Consider the following 10,000-nt stretch of genomic DNA (forward strand, 5'->3'; position numbering starts at 1 on the left):
ATAGATAGATAGATAGATAGATAGATAGATAGATAGATAGATAGATAGATAGATAGATAGATAGATAGATAGATAGATAGATAGATAGATAGATAGATAGATAGATAGATAGATAGATAGATAGATAGATAGATAGATAGATAGATAGATAGATAGATACATAACTAGTAGTGACTTTTTCATTTTTCTTTCTTTGTTCTAGTGCACACAACCTATTTGTGATATCTGGGTCACAGGTAGATTTAAATTGTGATATACTTCAGGACGCCTGCTTTTGTTTAAAACAATTGACACCCCTTTTTTTGGGGGTTTTTGAGTTTCCCGGGGGTTTTTTTCTTCATTATTTGGGCCTGTAGAGCCCTTGGATCGTATAAACACAATATGAGGCTATGAGAGTATAAGAGAGGGCAGATAGGTAGACACATCTTTTCATCCCTTGTTGATTCCATTAATATCACGTTTACACATAATGTCTCTGATTGTTAATGTAAAACTACCTACAAATTGACAGAATCAGTACATAGACTGTGTTGTACGGTACATGGTTCAAACACTGTATTTTTAAAAGGACAATAACTTGGCATTTAAGCAGGGCAATCTAATCACAAGGTATAGCTGGGTTCTAGCTGCCAGGCTGATATAGTTAACCATTGATTCAATTGCGTACCCTGGTGCACTGCTTCCTCTGTCCCCATACAAATTGGTGTGATAGACAAACTCAACCAGACATGCACAGGCACGAGGTACACACGGATACACACTTGGTATAAATTATTCTGTATTCTGTGACAAAGGGTTCCCTCTCTTTTTGTGTGATTCCTGTCCTTTACAAGCCCCCCCCCCTTACCCTCCAACACGGTGAGGACAGTTGAGGGTGAATGTTTCTTTTGTAAATAAAGGTTTAATCACAACCACAACCGTACTGAAATGATTGTATTTGTTGAAGAGACATAAATAGTAGACCTTCGGTGTCTGCATTTGAAATGCAATGGTTTTCATTTAACATCACATCAGTCTGAACTTACATTTATTTTATTACCTCCACATTTATGACGAGTGCACACACTATTGGTACCCTGTCTCAGTGGGATGAGGCAAGGGGAGGAGCCTAACTACACCAGCCCACATCCCTCAGCCTTCCCAGGAGATAACTCATCCAGCTGGTTTGGACTGAACCACGCAGAGCAGCATCCCATTGCCTCCATCTCCTTCCCGTCGGAGGCAGCGCCCTCCTACGAATCACATGTGACGGAGCAGGAACAGTGACCTGTAGAAGCACCAATCGGAGGCACAGAAAAACAGGCGGTCTCACCATTAAGAGGCAAACCAGATGTTGTCGGACAATTGACATTTTTTTTTACTTCCATGGGCACCATTGGGTTTCTCCCGTTCTTGGCTAAAAGCTTAACCGAGGGGAGGAAGATGGCTTCTATAGGGCACTGGACTCAATAGAGAGAATTTTAACATCTTGTAAAAATTCAAATGTTTTCTATGGACATTGGAATTTCATTCACAAAGATGAAGCCACCGTCATTTACAGATTGTGTCTCAAGGTCAAGTGTTCCAGATTGTTGCCAGAATATTTCTTCAGCCATACTATGACACATGTATTAGTCCTCCTTTCTTCTCTTTGGCTGTAACTTTGATGATTATGTGACAATATGATAGACACAAATACATAGATTGCCCCCCCAAAGACCCCGAGGCAAATCAAATACAGCCAAGAATTATAGCATAATTTTAGGCTTATTTTTAAGGAGAATCAATGAATAAGTAAACATGTTTTTGCATTGGGTATGCCACAGTTATTAGAAGCAGATATGGAAGGCAGTGAGGGGCCCCTACCATCAATCACCTTTAGAAAAGGAATGCAGTAGTTGTGGTATCAAATCAACATCATGAATTATATATTTGCATGAAAACAAGATAAATAAGAGTGTAAACTATGTAATTGAGTGTAAGAATAAGGGTGAAAGCATGTCTCGCCAGAGAGGTCTCTGAGAAGCCAGTGGTGTGTGGGTCACTTTGGGTGACCTGGAGCTTTTTTGGAGGTAGACCAGGTTTCTAAGTAATTGTCTCCATCTGGTGGTTCGTAAGATCAAAAAAATAGGAGTGAAAAACACATGAGACGCCCAGATGTCTAAGTCATTATGAAGACAAGGAAGAGTCGATTGCTTTGAAAATAATATAAGACTTTGCAAACCAAGTTTTAGTTGAGTGTACTCTGTAGACCTCACTCAGACTTGTTATTTTTTAATAAAAGTCTTATCTGTTAACTCAACTTTGCCTCAAGTGCTGCCTTTTTGTTACAGCACTACAGAGTGGTTTTCTTCACAACAGAATCAGACTGAATTAAAATATGAGAAGAACATAAGAAGGTTGGTGACTGTATATCCACCTCACCTCGCTCATTACAGCCACTCTGTGACTGAGGACCCCTAGGCCCACCAGCCATGGGTTACTGTCAATATCATGGAGGACCTGGAAAATTCTTACCACGCAAAGTGAAATGCCCACTTTTATTGTTGTGCCCATGAACAGGGCAAGTAAGCAAATCGTGACCCACCGCTGGTTTTAGGTACTTTTGGTGCCGTTTGACTTTTTTTTTTTTTTTTTTACGTCATTTGAAAGTGGAGAATCCGACCATCAAGCAAATATTTGTAAAGCTTGTTAGTTAAAGCTATGTTTCGTTAATGATGAGGGTGCGGCAAACCGTGTTTCTGAGGTAATCACCCACAAAGATTTTCCCACACTTGGCATATGGAATATGGAGGAATGATCTTCACCTGGACGTTCCCTTTAAAGGACACGATCGATTGGCGATGTTCAGCGCTGGTCAGCATCTCTGTGAATGAACTGCGTATCCCAATAAAATCTAATATTATTCAATATTTAAATCGACTGTTTAACGTTTATCTGCTATTCATAAATTAAACTTGGTTTTGAATATATGTTGATAAAAAAAAAAAACACAAAGGAACAGGAATCTGGAAAAATCTCATTTTCCTTCTAGAAAGTTTCTTTCTTTTCTTTTTTTTTTCTTTTTTTGTGCTCTTGTCATTCTACACATCATCCACAGGACAGAGTTATTGCAGCAGTTCTTGATGATTTAAGAATTAGTAAAGAGTTGCATTGCAGGTTGAGAAGTTGAACTCCACTTGCAGACCAACTCTGTCCTAGATGCAATGGCACAAATACTCTGTGTTGTATGTCCTGCATGCTGAAAGCACAGGTTAAAAAATAAAAAATAAATAAGGTCAACTTAAGGTCAATTTATTTGGCGGATCGTGGCGATTTTAGATTCACAATTGTAATTGATTTATCACACCTGCCCACAGATATTAGTTTAGGCTGGTGCAGAATAAATACAGCCAGTGAAAATTCCCTGAGTAAATTGAGCTTGGAGACATACGTCTGTATCACTGATCACTAATATGGCTCCCATTTATTGTGTTTTCCACCATGCTACAGGCATTGGTGGAAAACCAGTCATTACACTGATAGACTCATATATGAGTGTAATGTATCCTCCACTTAGCTCTTTGATTAAATGGTGAATAAAAAACAAAAAAAAATATTGCAAGCCTCCTTAAAGTTTTCTGAGTGGGAAACTCTGGACTGGCAGGCCAAAGGTATGAGGGGGTGCTAGGAGTGTAGGGGCCAAGGGAATTGCTATACCAGTTAAAAAGGTTTTAAGTCTCTAATAAAAAAGTGGAGGGAATATCACAGATGGACTGGGAAGCTGTTCCAACACGGGAGCATAAAAACTGAAGGCTGCTCTGCCAGCTTCAGTATTAACTCTTGGAATGTGTAGAAGGCTGGAGGATCTGAGAGACCTGACTGACTCAAAGCTGACCAGCATTTTGGAAATGTTATTTGGTGCCAGGTCAATGAGAGCTTTGTAAACCATAATAGTTATTATTCGTGCATAAGTAATAGTGTAATTGTTTGTGAACTGTCTATTTAAGAATTTTACTGAGAAATTGGAGGTTATTATAGGGTTAGTGTGGTCAATGTTTTACCTCTTTTGAAAAAGTAAACTATCTAGGACAGTACAAGGAATGCATGGATTATTTGCTAACTGTTTTTCAGATTATCATTAAAAACCTGGAGCCCCAAGGACCAACCCTGTACCAAGTAGATGTCAGAATGGCCAGAGAGAGAAATTTTAACCCTAAAATAAAACAATACCGCTACTGCACTGGAAGTTATTTGTTTGTTAAAATGACAGTGGGTGGTCATGATGTTTGATGATTCTCATGTAAGAGTCCTCTCTACATGTCCATGTGAAAGGAGTAAAGACTAAACACATCTGAGTCAGCGTATCAATGCATTTTACTGATAATCTTTTTGGCCCTTCTTCTTGACCTTGATGTATAGAGGTCCTGAAGGGTGGACAGGTCACAGTCGATGATCCTCTCTGCTCTGATGACCTGCTGAGTCTGGCTTCATCCTAGATGTTGGCCCATACCAGGCATGCAGTTATTAGTGTTTTTCCGTGATTGAATAACTGATGTGTGTTCCTTGCCAACGTTCTCAAGTGTAATCTCTCTTAACACTTTGAATTACAGTCATTTTTGGAGGTTTAAATTGCTTGGGTTAATTTGATCCCAAACATAAAAGAAGTCTGTTTATTTTTACAAAATAGCTGGGTTACTTTGCACAGAGGATGCAATAAAAGTGGGAAGGGACACTGTCACAACCTTCCGCTGCTGATGTGATGTGTTTTCTGACGAGCGTGGACATCTATGGGGGGACGTCCACCATATTTGGTCTGCATCTAGGCACTCTTGCACACACATGCAAAGGTATTGTGTAAACAGTACAGAGAGAGGAAGAGGTCCCCTTCAATTTTCTATCACTATTGATGCAATTCCATTCCTTAGTCTGGGTAACCCCCGGCCATCAAACTGTTGTTTTCTATCCACTTATCTCTTCCCTTTCTCTTCCCCATCCTGCAACACGGAACTAGAACCTGTCTCCTTATCTACAGGGTATCTACTTGGGCTGAACAATTAATCAAATTCAAACCGACTTCGCAATTTAATAGAAGGCAAGTTTCAAATCCCAAAGCCTGCGATTCAAAAACAAGTTTTTTCTTCTGTCCAGGGTCGGCTCTTCCTTTCGGCGAGATAGGGGTCCGCCTAGCGTGCCACCCTGACAGGGAGGGGGGACGGAGAGGGAGTGATCAGGGGACAGTTTGCGCACCTGTCTCCCTCTCCGAGGGAACCAAAGTGCATGTGTCAGCGAAGCACACGGCAGCAACATGGCGCCCATGATGGGCGAGCCGCAACAGTGTCCTTTTATTTTATTTTACATCTCATTATGGAACGAAACAAGTGCGTATGGAACGAAACCGTTCTTAACGGGGACACTTTCTTCATGACTCTCCTACCAACCCCCCAATTTTATTTTTATAGTTCAGTAGTTAAGAAAAATGTTATTTATATCAATTCATTCATCAATTCATCTCATTTCACCATAACACGTAGGCCTCGCCTACAGGAAACAGCATTTTAAATGTTGACTGTATCCAATGTTGTCTTGGTCATACTATAGAATTATTTATTACTTGTGTTTGGTGAAAAATGCAGAAGAGAGGGAACTTAATATGCTGTGGATATGTATGTGACAGATAATCTCTTGAACTTGAACTTGAACTTGGACTTTGGGTACTTTGGTTTGATTGGCCGACTTCTCAACGGATCAATGCCCTTTGCTCCCTCCACTGGCGAGCAGCTTGTCGTCCGTGCACGTGTGCAAAGCTGCGGCTTCTCTCCTTCCCTTTCTGAAGCTACTGCCTCCATCTTTCTCCACCTACGTAGTCAAAGCCTTTCTCAGGTCCAAAGCCATGTTGACCCTCTGCCACCCTTGTCCACGCCGACTCCCACCTGACCCAATCACAACTAGTCACAAGAACATACACTCCAAGCATCACTCAGTTAGGCAGGATGGTAAAATGTGCTTTTACTTTTCATAGAAATGAACATGTTTGTGTAGTTTGATCAGGTAAGCATCAACAATTTTTAACAACTTTCTAATTTGCCTCAAGCACACACTCACACATCTATTCACAATTATCGGTGGCTTCTCTCTGTCCCCAGGACTCTTTTACACACACGCTTATTCATGGGATTAATTTTGGCAGCTATAGTTGACTACCCAAGACTGGATTTGGGATTCAGACATTGACACGTTCAGTCTTTTAGGGCCACATGAGGTGAGCACTTGCCCTGGACGTCAAACTATATTCATGCTCATCATTGTGAATTTACATTTACACATGAGTAACGCAGTAAACTGTGGCAGCTCTGCTTACCACACGCCACCCAAGTGACATTTTTTAGGGCCCTCTGACACAGAGATGAGGGCAAAATGGAACAAGTCAGGAGCAGATGGAAACATGTCAGGACAGAGCTCTCCCCATGTGTGTGGGGATGGGGGTTTTACCTGTTGCTCGTTGATTTCTTGAACAAGCAACAGGCGTACAGCCACCCAGAACCTGGGCCCAATTACCTAGACACAAGACAGGTGTGACTGTTTAAACCAGACCACACCTACACCACATTCACCTAATCTCCTCCTAAAACAGAAGTGGCACGTCATGAATGAAACGGTTTTATTTAATATTGATTATATGATACTCCTGGTGACATGCCATTGCCATCTGGACCCAAACCACTGACTCCGAAAAGGCATCATTTCAACATTGGTGCATTAAATTCTGTTTGACCATGTTCAAAGACATCCGAGATTGCGGATCGGTACTATAAATGTAAAATTGGGAAATGTTAGAGGTTCCCATTGAAGCCTCCACTGATGTGAGAATAACCTTATAACCTTTGAACATACCCCCCAAGCATAACTTACTTTGGCAGGATGGTAAAATGTGCTTTTACATTTCATAATAATAAACATGTTTGCTGAGTGGGATCAGGAAAGCGTCAACAATTTTCAACAACTTTCTCATAAAATGTGTTCCTCCAGTGCACACGCACACATCAATCCACAGTTCATGGTGGCTTTGCTTTGTCCCCAGGCCCCTTTTACACACACACACACACACACACACACACACACACACACACACACACACACACACACACACACACACACACACACACACACACACACACACACACACACACTTATTTTAGTATATATAGTCCCAGTTGGGCTGAACAGAAAACCAGAATACTTCTTTCGCTGTGGAGATCAACTACAATTTACGTTTGGTAAGTTTAAAGAGCAAATGTGATGTGAGGTGTGAACTGTATTTTTCCTCAAACAGAGTAACCTCTTTTCCCCTTAAAAATATGTTAATTGTTTTTAATTTGTAATTGAGTGTCATAAAGGAAAGTATGAAACTAGAAGATGAACTAGAAGAATGACATTCTGAACCTGGGGTTCAATACAGGGACAAAAATATTTATGACATAAATCAATAAAATTGTTTAGGAATAATATAACCAAAGAATGGATGAAGATATTGGGATTTGTGCAGTTATTAACTGTTTGTAACTCAATAATTTACCAAGTGAAATCATTTAATTCATTGTTGTGTTTTGTTTAGGGAGTAAATAAATGATGATAGAATCTAATGATAGAAGGTGTTAGAATGGTATTTTTGACTGTAAGAAGCTGCAGGAAACATAAAAATGTCATTTGGACACTTGTTAGTGACCAAGTCATATTGACTAAAAAGCTGTATTAAAATTGAAGTAATAAGAAAAACACCACGTCATTGCAAACTACAAAGGACAATGTCAATACTAAGTTGTTGGTAATACGGTTACTGGAATATTACGGGATTACCTGTTAATTATTACAAAGTAATTAATTTTTTATGTATTCCCTGTATATTTCACAAGAATAACAGTGTGATTAATGACTTGCATGTTGAAACAAATCTTCCGATTTATAACGTCACATTTGGAACCTGGCTTCACCAAGCCCATGGCCTATCATGCTCCTAGATAGGTCAATAGATATGAAATTTACTGGCTTGAATGTTAAAGACGTCAGGAAATTAAGTTACTTAGACGGCAGATATTGGCCTCATGCCAAGAAAGTAAAATCCCTCCAGAGTATTCTGAGTCAACCATCCAACCATCTGTGTAACCCTGTGTTTCTACCACAACACAGAGTTACAACTACTAAGTGATATCAACTGGCTGAGTAGGAACATGGCTGAATTTGTTAAATTTCTTAACCTGGAATTTAAAGCACTTATTGCAAGAATATTCCAAACAAAATCACAGATTGTGTATTTGACCAAACTAAGCTGAAAGCTTATAGTTACCAACACATGCTGAAGCAGCCTGAGGCTCACCCACTTATCCTATTGCACCTGTTCTGTGTTTAATAGAAAATGAAGTGTGTGTTCCTGCTCTGTGCTGTGTTGGCTGGGATCATGGCAGTGCCACTTCCTCATGAGAAAGGTATCCAATAAGTGTGTGTGTGTGTGTGTGTGTGTGTGTGTGTGTGTGTGTGTGTGTGTGTGTGTGTGTGTGTGTGTGTGTGTGTGTGTGTGTGTGTGTGTGTGTGTGTGTGTGTGTGTGTGTGTGTGTGTGTGGGATACTGTATAAATGTGTTTCTTTGTGTTAAAAGTGGAAATCTGTATTCAGACAGAAATGTTTTCCAAACCTTCTTCAGGTTTATTCATCAGAGAACATCATATAAATTTCCATAGCCAAGCCAATGATACACAAGTGTATATTTCTGTTTAAAGAGCTCCGAACTGCTTTCATTTGTGCTCTCAATGATTGGATGAGTATGCAGTTCTATTAAATTAAGTTATATTTCTTCATTGAGACGGAAATACAAAATCTTTTTTTTCATTTTACACCTGTTTTCTAAACATTCTGTAGCTGTATTGAAGGATCCAGCACTAGTGGGACCTAAGTACCTTCATCACAACGACAAAGGTAAGAGTGTTTGAGTGTGTGTGTTTGTGTGTGTGTGTGTGTGTGTGTGTGTGTGTGTGTGAGTGTGTGTGTGTGTTTGTTCCTATGTGTTTGAAATTAGTATTTGCATGCTCAAAACACGTCTCTGTGTGTCTGTGGTGTGTATGGAGTGTGTGTGTGTCTCTGTGTGTTTAGGGTTGTACTTATGTCTGTAAAATGCATGTTTGTGCATGTTCAGAATTTGTGCGTGTGTGTGTGTGTGTGTGTGTGTGTTTGTGTGTGTGTGCTTACGTGTGTGAAATGAGTGTTTGCGTGTTCAAAACTTGTGATGTGTGTGTGTGTGTGTGTGCGTGTGTTTGTGTGTGGGTGTGTCTGTGTATTAAGGGTTGTACATATGTGTATGAAATGCATAATTTGCACGTTCAGAATGTGTGTGTGTGTGCGTGTGTGTGTGTGTGTGTGTGTGTGTGTGTGTGTGTGTGTGTGTGTGTGTACGTGTGTGAAAATATCTGCAAGTTCAAAACCTGTGATGTGTGTATGTGTGTGTGTGCTTGTGTTTAAAATGAGTGATTACATGTTCAAAACCTGTCTGTGTGTGTGTGTGTGTGTGTATGTGTGTGTGTGTGTGTGTGTGTGTGTGTGGGTAATCAGATTTACAGCTTTTTAGATGGAAACAACAATTTGGTTTTTGTTTGGGTTTAGGGCCAATTGCAGAAAGGAAACTGCTCTCACCAAAAAAGTCAATGCTTTTAGACTTTGTACTGATGGCAACAAGCGGTTCAGAAATTACATGACAGTGAAGAAATGTTTCATCTATCTTGGTGATGATCATCTGATGATCATGTATCTGAGAAACATGATGTAACTTCAGGTGTTGCACAGGGGATCTAGCTTGGACCCTTTCTTGCCTCCCTTTACATGCTTCCATTCGGTGACGTCATCACAGAATATTGTGTCAATTTCCATAATGATGCACAAATACATATTTTTGTTCAGAAAGCTCCTCACTGCTTGCTTGCTATCAATTACTGGATGAGTACGTATTTTAATTTGTTATATTTCTTCATTGAGAAAGAAATACAAAATATTTTCTT

This window comes from Zeus faber (assembly GCF_960531495.2).
Source record: "Zeus faber genome assembly, chromosome: 16".
Taxonomy (NCBI): Eukaryota; Metazoa; Chordata; class Actinopteri; order Zeiformes; family Zeidae; genus Zeus; species Zeus faber.